The 15,000-nt window shown below is 53.7% G+C and overlaps 1 pseudogene; it reads right to left on the reverse strand.

The window, feature by feature from the left end:
- LOC135572488 (ephrin type-A receptor 6-like) overlaps window positions 1–15,000 on the reverse strand; it is a 270,050-nt pseudogene that overhangs the window by 160,793 nt on the left and 94,257 nt on the right.

Here is a 15,000-nt window from a genome sequence, read left to right on the forward strand (position 1 = left end):
GTTAAACAGTAGGGATCATGGGCAGGCAGTCTGGTCCAATAGGGTTAAAACAGGTTTAATCAGTGGGGATCATGCGGGTGGTGTCTGCGTCCAATAGGGTTAAAACATGGTTTAATCAGTGGGGATCATGGGTGGTGTCTGGTTCAACAGGGTTAAACGGGTGGGGATCATGGGGTGGTGCTCTAACACATAGCCCGGATTAGGTGTTGAAGTGGACCTGACTGGGTGTGCTTATGTAAGAGAGGAAGACAGAGAGAGACAGACAGAAAGACAGAGAGACAGAGAGGAGAGAGAATGTCTGTCTGTCTGTCTGTCTGTCTTGTCTGTCTGTCTGTCTGTCTGTCTGTCTGTCTCGTCTGTCTGGCTGTCTGTCTGTCTGTCTGTGTGAGCTGCCACTGTGTTTAGTAATGAGTGATCTTCTGAGGTTTAGCAGACAATGAGGAGGGGAGAGGAGGAGAGGAAGAGGAAGAGGGGAGGAGAGGAGGAGGGAGAGGAAGAGGAGAGGAGGAGGGAGAGGAGGAGGAGGGGAGGAGAGGAAGAGAGGAAGAGGAAGAGGGGAGGAGGAGGAGAGGAGGAGAGGTGGAGGAGGGGAGAGGAGGAGGAGGAGAGGAGTAAAGAGGAGAGGAGGAGGAGGGAGAGGGAGGAGGGGAAGAGAAGGGGAGGAGGGCTGACAGGAGTGAAGAGGGGAGGAGGAGAGGAGGAAGAGGAAGAGGGAGGAGGAGGAGGAGGAGAAGAGAAGGAGAGGGAGGGAGGAGGAGAGGGAGGAGGAAGAGAAGGGGAGGAGGGCTGACAGGGAGGAAGAGGGGAGGAGGAGAGGAGAAGAGGAAGAGGGGGAGGAGAGGAGGAGGAGGAGAGGAGAAGAGAAGGAGAGGAGGAGGAGGGAGAGGAGGAGGAAGAGGGGAGGAGAGGAAGAGGGGAGGAGAAGAGGAGAGGAGGAGGAGAGGTGGAGGAGGAGAGGAGGAGGAGGAGGAGAGGAGAAGAGGAGAGGAGGAGGAGGAGGAGGAGGAGGGAAAGAAGGGGAGGAGGGCTGGACAGGAGGAAGAGGGGAGGAGGAGAGGAGGAAGAGGAAGAGGGGAGGAGAGAGAGGAGGAGAGGAGAAGAGAAGGAGAGGAGGAGGAGGGAGAGGAGGAGGGAAGAGGGGAGGAGAGGAAGAGAGGAAGAGGGGAGGAGAAGAGGAGAGGAGGAGGAGGAGGAGAGGAGGAGGAGGAGGAGAGGGAGAAGAGAAGAGGAGAGGAGAGGAAAAGGAGAGGTGGAGGAGGAGAGAGTGAGAGGAGAAGATGAGATGGAGGATGATGATGAGGAGGAGAAGAGGAGATGATGAGGATGATGATGATGATGATGAGATGATGATGAAAAGAGGATGATGATGATGATATGATGATGACGATGGATGATGATGACATGATGATGATGATATGATGACGATGACAAGGATGATGATGATGGATGATGACGATGACAAACATGATGATGATGATGATGATGATGATGATATGATGATGAGTGATGAATGGGACATGATGATGACGATGATGACGATGATGATGATAAACATGACGATGATGATGATGATGATGATGATGATGATGATGATGATGATAAATGATGACATGATGACATGATGACGATTAGAACATGATGATGACGATGAAAGGATGATGATATGAGATAGATGATGATGATGATGAGGAGGACGATAAACATGACGATGATGACATGATGATGGAATACGATGATGACGATGATGACGATGATGACAGGAGAGGAGGAGAGGAGGAGAGGAGAAGGAGGAGAGGAGAGGAGAAGAGGAGAGGAGGAGGAGAGGAGGAGAGGAGGAGAGGAGGAGAGGAGAGGAGGAGAGGGGAAGAGGAGGAGGAGGAGAGAGGGGAGGAGAGGAGAGGAGAGGAGGAGGAGGAGGAGGGAGGAGAGGAGAGGAGGAGAGGAGGGAGGAGGAGGAGGAAGAGGAGAGGAGGAGAGGAGGAGAGGAGGAGGAGGAGGAGGAGGAGAGGAGGAGGAAGAGAAGGGGAGGAGGGCTGACAGCTCCATTTTGATGAGTCAATCCCAACCTCTGAATAAAGTGATGGGAACAGCAGAGCAAGCTGTTTCTCAGCCTCCCGCAGGAGAGAATATTTACATAAAAGATGTTACTTCCTTTCCCAGGTTGCACCTCCCTTGGTTAGCTTCCCTCTCCTGCACGCCCTGGGAGCTAGTGACTGAACGTGTGTCCGTGTGTGTGTGTGTGTGTGTATGTGTATGTGTGTGTGTGTGTTGTATGTGTGTATGTGTATGTGTGTGTGTAGCCCACAATGTGTTGCGTAAAACCCATAATGAGGGCTCCACCAGGCAGCATAATATAACAAACACAGCACCTCTCTGGGGAGGAACAGAAACATTTTCACTACCATTACGAACCGTTGTGCAGTTTCTGGTTATTATAAAGTGGAACCTATTGATGTCTGTCTGAAACCCCAGACAGGCATGTTCTGTAGTACCAGGGAAGAGAAACCATCCCCTCTCTCTTCTCCTCTCCTCCTTTCCTCTCCTCTCTCCTCTCCCTCTCCCCCTTTCCTCCTCCTTTCTCCTCTCCTCTCCTCCTCCCCCAAACTTGGTTCAGGAGACGCCTTAGATCTCATTTAATAACTACAACTTGGTAAGAGACGCCTCTAGATCTCCTCTAATAACCCAAACTTGGTTCAGGAGACGCCAGGATTGATTTCATTACAACTACAACTTTGGTTCAGGAGACGCCAGGATTAGATTTCATTACAACTACAACTTGGTTCAGGAGACGCCAGGATTAGATTTCATTACAACTACAACTTGGCTCAGGGAGACGCCAGGATTAGATTTCATTACAACTACAACTTGGTTCAGAGACGCCAGGATTAGATTTCATTACAACTACAACTTGTCAGGAGACGCTAGGATTAGATTTCATTACAACTACAACTTGGTTCAGGAGACGCCAGGATTAGATTTCATTACAACTACAATAACAAAGTGAAGGTTGAAAGACAATCCTCTTGGTTCAAAGACGCATCCTAGTCCCTATACAACACACTTGGTTCAGTTAGACGCAGGATTTCAGGAGAAAAGTTTCATTACAACTACAATAGGGAAAAAGACGCCAGGATTATGACATTACAACTACAACTTGGTTCAGGAGACGCAGGATTAGATTCTCATTTACAACTTGGTTCAGGAGACGCCAGGATTAGATTTCATTACAACTACAACTTGGTTCAGGAGACGCCAGGATTAGATTTCATTACAACTAACCTTGGGAGACTTCAGGAGAACTTGGTTCACGCCAGGATTAGATTTCATTACAGAGGACTTGAGGAGACGAGAAGGAGAGGAAACTAGAGGTTCAGGAGACGCCAGGAGAGGATTTCATTACAACTACAATAACAAAGGAAGGTGTGAAAGACAATCCTCCTGTGTCCCAAAAGCATCCTAGTCCCTATACAACACACTGTTGTTAACCAGAGGCCTGAGGGTAAAAGTAGTGCACACGATAGGGAAAAGGGGATATGACATGAACAGAACCTGGACCAGCCGAGAGGTCTCTTTAGGAGGAGAGGGAGAGAGGCCTCCCTTAGGGAGGAGAGAGAGGAGAGAGGAGGGGAGAGGAGAGGTCTCTTTAGGAGGAGAGGAGAGGAGAGGAGAGGAGAGGAGAGGAGAGGAGAGGAGAAGAGAGGAGAGGTACTCAGAGTCTGGAGAGGAGAGGAGAGGTCTGCTGTTTTTAGAGGAGAGGAGAGGAGAGTAGAGAAGAGGAGAGGTTAACCAGGAGGAGAGGTCAGGGAGAGGAGAGGAGAGGAGAGGAGAGGGAGGGAGAGGAGAGGAGAGGAGAGGGAGAGGAGAGTAGAGGTCTCTTTAGAGATGATAACCAGGGGTCTGGTCAGTAGTAACAGGAGATGTTAACCAGGGTCTGGTCAGTACTCACCAGTCTGGTCAGTAGTAACAGTGATGTTAACCAGGGGTCTGGTCAGTAGGGAGAGATGTTAACCAGGGGCTGGTCAGTAGTAACAGTGATGATAACCAGGGTCTGTCTGGTCAGTAGTAACAGTGATGTTAACCAGGGGTCTGGTCAGTACTCACCAGTCTGGTCAGTAGTAACAGTGATGTTAACCAGGGGTCTGGTCAGTACTCACCAGTCTGGTCAGTAGTAACAGTGATGTTTGCCAGGGGTCTGGTCAGTACTCACCCGTCTGGTCAGTAGTAACAGAGATGTTAACCAGGGGTCTGGTCAGTAGTAACAGAGATGTTAACCAGGGGTCTGGTCAGTACTCACCAGTCTGGTCAGTAGTAACAGTGATGTTTGCCAGGGGTCTGGTGTTTCCTCCCAGTCCAGACACTCCATTGACCGTCTCTACGTGGAAGGTGTAGTCGTGTGTGGCAGTCCAGAATAGCCACAGAGTTCCCGGTGAGTAGCCCAGGAGGCGTGGTAACGCAGGTCGGTCTCACACGGCTCACAGTCCTCCTACCACCGGGAGGCGCCACTGCCACAGCGCTGGCACATGACGTTATAAGTCAGGTCCTTCCTGCCACCGCTGTCGCTAGGCGGAGACCAGGTGAGGAACAGAGCCGTCTCGTTAATGAGAGATCAGGTTCCTGGGGGCCATGGAGCGCCTGGAGAGAGAGAGAGGAGGGGAGGGAGGAGGAAGGAGGAAGGGAGAGAGAGACCATCATCACTGAAGTCTTTTCTAAATCCCAAACCACAATGTGCTCCCTTCACTGCCTTAGTTAAAGCCTCCTGTTCTCTGTCCTGATCTCACTGCCTTAGCTAAAGCCTCCTGTTCTGTCCTGGATCCCACTGCCTTAGCTAAAGCCTCCCTGTTCTCTGTCCTGATCCCACTGCCCACTGCCTTAGCTAAAGCCTCCTGTTCTCTGTCCTTGATCCCACTGCCTTAGTTAAAGCCTCCCTGTTCTCTGTTCTCACTGCCTTAGCTAAAGCCTCCCCTGTTCTGTCCTTGATCCCACTGCCTTACTAAAGCCTCCCTGTTCTCTGTCCTTGATCCCACTGCCCACTGCCTTAGTAAAGCCTCCCTGTTCTCTGTCCTTGATCCCACTGCCTTAGTTAAAGCCTCCTGTTCTCTGTCCTGACCCCACTGCCTTATTAAAGCCTCCCTGTTCTCTGTCCTGAACTGCCTTAGTTAAAGCCTCCCTGTTCTCCTCCCTTGAGCCCACTGCCTTAGTTAAAGCCTCCCTGTTCTCTGTCCTTGATCCCACTGCCTTAGTTAAGAGCCTCCCTGTTCTCTGCCCTTGACCCCATGCCCACTGCCTTAGTTAAAGCCTCCCTGTTCTCTGTCCTGACCCCACTGCCTTAGTTAAAGCCTCCCTGTCCTCTCTGCCCTTGACCCCACTGCCTTAGTTAAAGCCTCCCTGTTCTCCTCCCTTGAGCCCACTGCCTTAGTTAAAGCCTCCCTGTTCTCCTCCTTGACCCCACTGCCTTGCAAAGCCTCCCTGTTCTCTGCCCTTGACCCCATGCCCACTGCCTTAGTTAAAGCCTCCCTGTTCTCCTCCCTTGACCCAATGCCCACTGCCTTAGTTAGAGCCTCTCTGTCCTCCTCCCTTGACCCCACTGCCTTAGTTAAAGCCTCCTGTTCTCCTCCCTTGACCCCATGCCCACTGCCTTAGTTAAAGCCTCCCCTGTTCTCTGTCCTTGACCCCACTGCCTTAGCCAAGCCTCCCCTGTCCTCTGCCCTTGACCCCACTCCCTTAAAAACCTCCCTGTTCTCCTCCCTTGAGCCCACTGCCTTAGTTAAAGCCTCCCTGTTCTCTGTCCTTGACCCCACTGCCTTAGTTAAAGCCTCCCTGTTCTCTCCCTTGACCCCACTGCCTTAGTTAATTAAAGCCTCCCGGTCTCTGCCCTTGACCCCATGCCCACTGCCTTAGTTAAAGCCTCCCTGTTCTCCTCCCTTGACCCCATCCCACTGCCTTAGTTAAAGCCTCCCTGTTCTCCTCCCTTGACCCACTGCCTTAGCTAAAGCCTCCCTGTTCTCCTCCTTGACCCCCATGCCCACTGCCTTAGTTAAAGCCTCCTGTTCTCTGTCCTTGACCCCACTGCCTTAGTTAAAGCCTCCCTGTTCTCTTCCTTGAGCCCACTGCCTTAGTTAAAGCCTCCCTGATCTCCTCCCTTGAGCCCCACTGCCTTAGTTAAAGCCTCCTGTTCTCTGTCCTTGACCCCACTGCCTTAGTTAGAGCCTCCTGTTCTCTGCCCTTGACCCCATGCCCACTGCCTTAGTTAAAGCCTCCCTGTTCTCTGTCCTTGACCCCACTGCCTTAGTTAAAGCCTCCCTGTCCTCTGCCCTTGACCCCACTGCCTTAGTTAAAGCCTCCCTGTTCTCCTCCTTGAGCCCACTGCCTTAGTTAAAGCCTCCCTGTTCTCCTCCCTTGACCCCTGCCTTAGTTAAAGCCTCCCTGTTCTCTGCCCTTGACCCCATGCCCACTGCCTTAGTTAAAGCCTCCCTGTTCTCCTCCTTGACCCAATGCCCACTGCCTTAGTTAGAGCCTCTCTTCCTCCTCCCTTGACCCCACTGCCTTAGTTAAAGCCTCCCTGTTCTCCTCCCTTGACCCCATGCCCACTGCCTTAGTTAAAGCCTCCCTGTTCTCTGTCCTGACCCCACTGCCTTAGTTAAAGCCTCCCTGTCCTCTGCCCTGACCCCACTGCCTTAGTTAAAGCCTCCCTGTTCTCCTCCCTTGAGCCCACTGCCTTAGTTAAAGCCTCCCTGTTCTCTGCCCTTGACCCCACTGCCTTAGTTAAAGCCTCCCTGTTCTCCTCCCTTGACCCCACTGCCTTAGTTAATTAAAGCCTCCCTGTTCTCTGCCCTTGACCCCATGCCCACTGCCTTAGTTAAAGCCTCCCTGTTCTCCTCCCTTGACCCCATGCCCACTGCCTTAGTTAAAGCCTCCCTGTTCTCCTCCCTTGACCCCACTGCCTTAGTTAAAGCCTCCCTGTTCTCCTCCCTTGACCCCATGCCCACTGCCTTAGTTAAAGCCTCCCTGTTCTCTGTCCTTGACCCCACTGCCTTAGTTAAAGCCTCCCTGTTCTCTTCCCTTGAGCCCACTGCCTTAGTTAAAGCCTCCCTGTTCTCCTCCCTTGAGCCCACTGCCTTAGTTAAAGCCTCCCTGTTCTCTGTCCTTGACCCCACTGCCTTAGTTAGAGCCTCCCTGTCCTCCTCCCTTGATCCCACTGCCTTAGTTAAAGCCTCCCTGTTCTCTGTCCTTGATCCCACTGCCTTAGTTAAAGCCTCCCTGTTCTCTGCCCTTGACCCCACTGTCATAGTTAAAGCATCCCTGCTCTCCTCCCTTGACCCCACTGCCTTAGTTAAAGCCTCCCTGTTCTCTGTCCTTGAGCCCACTGCCTTAGTTAAAGCCTCCCTGTTCTCTGTCCTTGACCCCACTGCCTTAGTTAAAGCCTCCCTGTTCTCCTCCCTTGAGCCCACTGCCTTAGTTAAAGCCTCCCTGTTCTCCTCCCTTGACCCCACTGCCTTAGTTAAAGCCTCCCTGTTCTCCTCCCCTTGATCCCCTTCCACTGCCTTAGTTAAAGCCTCCCTGTTCTCTCCTGACATGCCCACTGCCTTAGTTAAAGCCTCCCTGTTCTCCTCCCATTGACCCCATGCCCACTGCCTTAGTTAAAGCCTCCCTGTTCTCCTCCCCTTGACCCCATGCCCACTGCCTTAGTTAAAGCCTCCCTGTTCTCCTCCCTTGACCCCACTGCCTTAGTTAAAGCCTCCCTGTTCTCCTCCCTTGATCCCACTGCCTTAGTTAAAGCCTCCCTGTTCTCTGCCCTTGACCCCACTGCCTTAGTTAAAGCCTCACTGTTCTCTGTCCTTGATCCCATGCCCACTGCCTTAGTTAAAGCCTCCTTGTTCTCTGTCCTTGATCCCATTACCACTACCTTAGTTAAAGCCTCCCTGTTCTCTGTCCTTGACCCCATGCCCACTACCTTAGTTAAAGCCTCCCTGTTCTCTGCCCTTGACCCCACTACCTTAGTTAAAGCCTCCCTGTTCTCTGTCCTTGACCCCACTGCCTTAGTTAAAGCCTCCCTGTTCTCTGTCCTTGACCCCACTGCCTTAGTTAAAGCCTCCCTGTTCTCCTCCCTTGACCCCATGCCCACTGCCTTAGTTAAAGCCTCCCTGTTCTCTGCCCTTGATCCCACTGCCTTAGTTAAAGCCTCCCTGTTCTCCTCCCTTGACCCCATGCCCACTGCCTTAGTTAAAGCCTCCCTGCTCTCCTCCCTTGACCCCACTGCCTTAGTTAAAGCCTCCCTGTTCTCTGCCCTTGATCCCACTGCCTTAGTTAAAGCCTCCCTGTTCTCTGCCCTTGACCCCACTGCCTTAGTTAAAGCCTCCCTGTTCTCCTCCCTTGACCCACTGCCTTAGTTAAAGCCTCCCTGTTCTCCTCCCTTGATCCCACTGCCTTAGTTAAAGCCTCCTGTTCTCCTCCCTTGACCCCACTGCCTTAGTTAAAGCCTCCCTGTTCTCTTACCCCACTGCCTTAGTTAAAGCCTCCCTGTTCTCCTCCCTTGATCCCACTGCCTTAGTTAAAGCCTCCCTGTTCTCCTCCCTTGACCCCACTGCCTTAGTTAAAGCCTCCTGTTCTCCTCCCTTGACCCCACTGCCTTAGTTAAAGCCTCCTGTTCTCCATTGACCCCACTGCCTTAGTTAAAGCCTCCTGTTCTCCTCCTTGACCCCATGCCTTAGTTAAAGCCTCCCTGTTCTCTGCCCTTGATCCCACTGCCTTAGTTAAAGCCTCCCTGTTCTCCTCCCTTGACCCCACTGCCTTAGTTAAAGCCTCCCTGTTCTCCTCCATTGACCCCACTGCCTTAGTTAAAGCCTCCCTGTTCTCCTCCCTTGACCCCACTGCCTTAGTTAAAGCCTCCCTGTTCTCCTCCCTTGACCCCACTGCCTTAGTTAAAGCCTCCCTGTTCTCTGTCCTTGACCCCACTGCCTTAGTTAAAGCCTCCCTGTTCTCCTCCTTGACCCCACTGCCTTAGTTAAAGCCTCCCTGTTCTCTGCCCTTGACCCCATGCCCACTGCCTTAGTTAAAGCCTCCCACCTCCCTTGACCCAATGCTCACTGCCTTAGTTAGAGCCTCTCTGTCCTCCTCCCTTGACCCCACTGCCTTAGTTAAAGCCTCCCTGTTCTCCTCCCTTGACCCCATGCCCACTGCCTTAGTTAAAGCCTCCCTGTTCTCTGTCCTGACCCCACTGCCTTAGTTAAAGCCTCCCTGTCCTCTGCCCTTGACCCCACTGCCTTAGTTAAAGCCTCCCTGTTCTCCTCCCTTGACCCCACTGCCTTAGTTAAAGCCTCCCTGTTCTCTCCCTTGACCCCACTGCCTTAGTTAAAGCCTCCCTGTTCTCCTCCTTGACCCCACTGCCTTAGTTAATTGCCTTGTTCTCTGCCCAGACCCCATGCCCACTGCCTTAGTTAAAGCCTCCCTGTTCTCCTCCATTGACCCCATGCCCACTGCCTTAGTTAAAGCCTCCTGTTCTCCTCCCTTGACCCCACTGCCTTAGTTAAAGCCTCCCTGTTCTCCTCCCTTGACCCACTGCCTTAGTTAAAGCCTCCCTGTTCTCTGTCCTGACCCCACTGCCTTAGTTAAAGCCTCCTGTTCTCTTCCCTTGAGCCCACTGCCTTAGTTAAAGCCTCCCTGTTCTCCTCCCATGAGCCCACTGCCTTAGTTAAAGCCTCCCTGTTCTCTGTCCTTGACCCCACTGCCTTAGTTAAAGCCTCCTGTCCTCCTCCCCCACTGCCTTAGTCCCCTGTTCTCTGTCCTTGATCCCACTGCCTTAGTTAAAGCCTCCCTGTTCTCTGCCCTTGACCCCACTGCCTTAGTTAAAGCCTCCCTGCTCTCTGTCCCTTGACCCCACTGCCTTAGTTAAAGCCTCCTGTTCTCTGTCCTTGATCACTGCCTTAGTTAAGCCTCCCTGTTCTCTGTCCTTGACCCCACTGCCTTAGTTAAAGCCTCCCTGTTCTCTCCCTTGAGCCCACTGCCTTAGTTAAAGCCTCCCTGTTCTCCTCCCTGACCCCACTGCCTTAGTTAAAGCCTCCTGTTCTCCTCCCTTGATCCCATGCCCACTGCCTTAGTTAAAGCCTCCCTGTTCTCCTCCCTTGACCCCATGCCCACTGCCTTAGTTAAAGCCTCCCTGTTCTCCTCCCTTGACCCCATGCCCACTGCCTTAGTTAAAGCCTCCCTGTTCTCCTCCCTTGACCCCACTGTCTGCCTTAGTTAAAGCCTCCTGTTCTCCTCCCTTGACCCCACTGCCTTAGTTAAAGCCTCCTGTTCATCTCCCCTTGATCCCACTGCCTTAGTTAAAGCCTCCCTGTTCTCTGCCCTTGACCCCACTGCCTTAGTTAAAGCCTCCCTGTTCTCTGTCCTTGACCCCATGCCCACTGCCTTAGTTAAAGCCTCCTGTTCTCTGTCCTTGATCCCATTACCACTACCTTAGTTAAAGCCTCCCTGTTCTCTGTCCTGACCCCATGCCCACTACCTTAGTTAAAGCCTCCTGTTCTCTGCCCTTGACCCCACTCCTTGTTAAAGCCTCCCTGTTCTCTGTCCTTGAGCCTTAGTTAAAGCCTCCCTGTTCTCCTCCCTTGACCCCACTGCCTTAGTTAAAGCCTCCCTGTTCTCTGTCCTTGACCCCATGCCCACTACCTTAGTTAAAGCCTCCCTGTTCTCTGTCCTTGACCCCATGCCCACTGCCTTACCTCCTGTACTCTGCCCTTGAGCCCACTGCCTTAGTTAAAGCCTCCCTGTTCTCTGTCCTTGACCCACTGCCTTAGCTAAAGCCTCCTGTACTCTGCCCTTGAGCCCACTGCCTTAGTTAAAGCCTCCTGTTCTCTGTCCTTGACCCCACTGCCTTAGTTAAAGCCTCCCTGTTCTCTGCCCTTGACCCCACTGCCTTAGCTAAAGCCTCCTGTTCTCTGCCCTTGACCCCCACTGCCTTAGTTAAAGTCTCCTGTTCTCTGCCCTTGACCCCACTGCCTTAGTTAAAGCCTCCCCTGTTCTCTGCCCTTGACCCCACTGCCTTAGTTAAAGCCTCCCTGTTCTCTGCCCTGACCCCACTGCCTTAGCTAAAGCCTCCCTGTTCTCCTCCCTTGACCCCACTGCCTTAGTTAAAGCCTCCCTGTTCTCTGTCCTTGACCCCATGCCCACTGCCTTAGTTAAAGCCTCCCTGTTCTCCTCCCTTGACCCCACTGCCTTAGTTAAAGCCTCCCTGTTCTCTGTCCTTGACCCCACTGCCTTAGTTAAAGCCTCCCTGTTCTCCTCCCTTGATCCCATGCCCACTGCCTTAGTTAAAGCCTCCCTGTTCTCCTCCCTTGACCCCATGCCCTGCCTTAGTTAAAGCCTCCCTGTTCTCCTCCCTTGACCCCACTGCCTTAGTTAAAGCCTCCCTGTTCTCTGTCCTTGACCCCATGCCCACTGCCTTAACTAAAGCCTCCCTGTACTCTGCCCTTGAGCCCACTGCCTTAGTTAAAGCCTCCCTGGTCTCTGTCCTTGACCCCACTGCCTTAGTTAAAGCCTCCCTGTTCTCTCCCTGATCCCATGCCCACTGCCTTAGTTAAAGCCTCCCTGTTTCTCCTCCCTTGACCCCACTGCTCCTAGTTAAAGCCTCCCTGTTCTCTGTCCTGACCCCATGCCCACTACCTTAGATTAAAGCCTCCTGTTCTCTGTCCTGACCCCATGCCCACTGCCTTAGTTAAAGCCTCCCTGTTCTCCTCCTTGACCCCACTGCCTTAGTTAAAAGCCTCCCTGTTCTCTGTCCTTGACCCCATGCCCACTGCCTTAGTTAAAGCCCCCCTGTTCTCTGCCCTTGATCCCACTGCCTTAGTTAAAGCCTCCTGTTCTCCTCCCCTTGACCCCACTGCCTTAGTTAAAGCCTCCCTGTTCTCTGTCTTGACCCACTGCCTTAGTTAAAGCCTCCTGTTCTCCTCCATTGACCCCACTGCCTTAGTTAAAGCCTCCCTGTTCTCTGTCCTGACCCCATGCCCACTACCTTAGTTAAAGCCTCCTGTTCTCTGTCCTTGACCCCATGCCCACTGCCTTAGCTAAAGCCTCCCTGTACTCTGCCCTTGACCCCACTGCCTTAGTTAAAGCCTCCCTGTTCTCTGCCCTTTGACCCACTGCCTTAGTTAAAGCCTCCCTGTTCTCTCCCTTGACCCCACTGCCTTAGTTAAAGCCTCTGTTCTCTGTCCTGACCCCCATGCCCACTGCCTTAGTTAAAGCCTCCCTGTTCTCTGTCCTGACCCCACTGCCTTAGTTAAAGCCTCCTGTTCTCCTCCCTTGACCCCTGCCTTAGTTAAAGCCTCTGTTCTCCTCCCTTGACCCCACTGCCTTAGTTAAAGCCTCCCTGTTCTCTGTCCTTGACCCCATGCCCACTGCCTTAGTTAAAGCCTCCCTGTTCTCTGCCCTTGATCCCACTGCCTTAGTTAAAGCCTCCCTGTTCTCTGTCCTTGACCCCACTGCCATAGTTAAAGCCTCCCTGTTCTCCTCCCTTGACCCCATGCCCACTACCTTAGTTAAAGCCTCCCTGTTCTCCTCCGTTGACCCCATGCCCACTTCCTTAGTTAAATCCTCCCTGTTCTCTGCCCTGACCTCATGCCCACTGCCTTAGTTAAAGCCTCCTGTTCTCCTCCTTGACCCCACTGCCAGGTTAAAGCCTCTGTTCTCCTCCCTTGACCCCCATGCCCACTACCTTAGTTAAAGCCTCCCTGTTCTCCTCCGTTGGGACCATGCCCACTACCTTAGTTAAAGCCTCCCCTGTTCTCTGTCCTGACCCCACTGCCTTAGTTAAAGCCTCCCTGTTCTCCTCCCTTGACCCCACTGCCTTAGTTAAAGCCTCCCTGTTCTCTGTCCTTGACCCCATGCCCACTACCTTAGTTAAAGCCTCCCTGTTCTCTGTCCTTGACCCCACTGCCTTAGTTAAAGCCTCCCTGTTCTCTGTCCTTGACCCCACTGCCTAAAAGCTTCCCTGTTCTCTGTCCTTGACCCCACTGCCTTAGTTAAAGCCTCCCTGTTCTCCTCCCCTTGATCCACGACTGCCTTAGTTAAAGCCTCCCTGTTCTCACTCCCCTTGACCCCACTGCCTTAGTTAAAGCCTCCTGTTCTCTGTCCTGACCCCACTGCCTTAGTTAAGCCTCCCTGTTCTCCTCCCTTGATCCCATGCCGACTGCCAGTTAAAGCCTCCCTGTTCTCCTCCTTGACCCCACTGCCTTAGTTAAAGCCTCCTGTTCTCTGTCCTTGGCCCCACTGCCTTAGTTAAAGCCTCCCTGTTCTCTGCCCTTGATCCCACTGCCTTAGTTAAAGCCTCCCTGTTCTCCTCCCCTTGACCCCACTGCCTTAGTTAAAGCCTCCCTGTTCTCTGCCCTTGAGCCCACTGCCTTAGTTAAAGCCTCCTGTTCTCCTCTTGACCCCACTACCTTAGTTAAAGCATCCCTGTTCTCTGCCCTGATCCACTGCCTTAGTTAAAGCCTCCCTGTTCTCTGTCCTTAACCCCACTGCCTTAGTTAAAGCCTCCCTGTTCTCCTCCCCTTGACCCCACTGCCTTAGTTAAAGCCTCCCTGTTCTCCTCCCTTGAGCCCACTGCCTTAGTTGGAGCCTCCCTGTTCTCATCCCTTGACCCCACTGCCTTAGTTAGAGCCTCCCTGTTCTCCTCCTTGACCCCACTGCCTTAGTTAAAGCCTCCCTGTTCTCCTCCCCTTGAGCCCACTGTTAGTTAAAAATCCTGTTCTCCTCCATCATGTTTAGTGTTCTCCCTGGTTAGTCTGTCATCATGTTTAGTCTGTCATCATGTTTAGTCCCCTCACCCCTCCCTCCCCCGCCTCCCTCCCCCTCTTCCTCCCTCCTCCTCTCCCTCCCCTCCCCTCCCTCTCCTCCCTCCCTCCCCCGCCTCCCCTCTCCCACTCCCCTCCTCCCTCACCCTCCCTCCCCCTCCACCTCCCCCTCTCCCTCCCTCCCCCTCCGCATCCCTCTCCTCCCCACTCTCCCTCCCCTCACCCCCTCCCCCTCCACCTCCCCTCTCCCTCCCTCTCCCTCTCCTCCCACTCTCCTCTCTTCTCCGTTCTGAGCCAGTGTGACTGTCTGTGTTCTAGAAGGTGGGTTAGAGTCTACAGTAGCTACAGCCACAGAGCCTGAGATACGATGCCTCCCCTCTCCTCCCTCTCTCCCTCCGCCTCCCCTCCCTCCCCTCCACCTCCCCTCCTCCCTCTCCCCTCCCCTCTCCCTCCCCTCACCCTCCCTCCTCCCCTCCTCCCTCCTCCTCCTCTCCCTCCCCTCACCCCCTCCTCCCCTCTCCCCTCCCCTCTCCCCTCTCCCTCCCCTCCCCCCCTCTCCCTCCCCTCTCTTCTCCCTCCCCTCTCTTCTCCCTCCCCTCTCTTCTCCCTCCCCTCCCCCTCTCCCTCCCCTCTCCCTCTCCCTCCCCTCTCCCTCCCCCTCCCCCTCTCTTCTCCCTCCCCTCTCCTCCCTCTCTTCTCCCTCCCCTTCTCCCTCCCCTCTCCCTCCCCCTCTCTTCTCCCTCCCCTCTCCCTCCCCTCTCCTCCCTCTCTTCTCCGTTCTGAGCCAGGTGTGACTGTCTGTGTTCTAGAAAGGTGGGTTGAGTCTACAGTAGCTACAGCCACAGAGCCTGAGATACGATGCCTCCCTCTCCCTCCCCTCTCCCTCACCTCCCCCCTCTCCCTCTCTTCTCCGTTCTGAGCCAGGTGTGACTGTCTGTGTTCTAGAAGGTGGGTTAGAGTCTACAGTAGCTACAGCCACAGAGCCTGAGATAACATGCCTCCCCTCTCCTCCCTCTCCCTCTCCCTCCCCTCTCCTCCCCTCCCCACCTCCCCTCTCCTCCCTCTCCTCCCCTCTCCCTCCCCTCACCCTCCCCTCCTCTCCCTCTCCTCCCCTCCTCCCCTCTCCCTCCCCTCACCCCCTCCTCCTCTCCTCCCCTCTCCCTCTCCTCCCCCTCTCCTCCCCTCTCTTCTCCCTCCCTCTCTTCTCCCTCCCTCTCTT

This window comes from Oncorhynchus nerka, linkage group LG2 (genome assembly GCF_034236695.1).
Source record: "Oncorhynchus nerka isolate Pitt River linkage group LG2, Oner_Uvic_2.0, whole genome shotgun sequence".
Taxonomy (NCBI): domain Eukaryota; kingdom Metazoa; phylum Chordata; class Actinopteri; order Salmoniformes; family Salmonidae; genus Oncorhynchus; species Oncorhynchus nerka.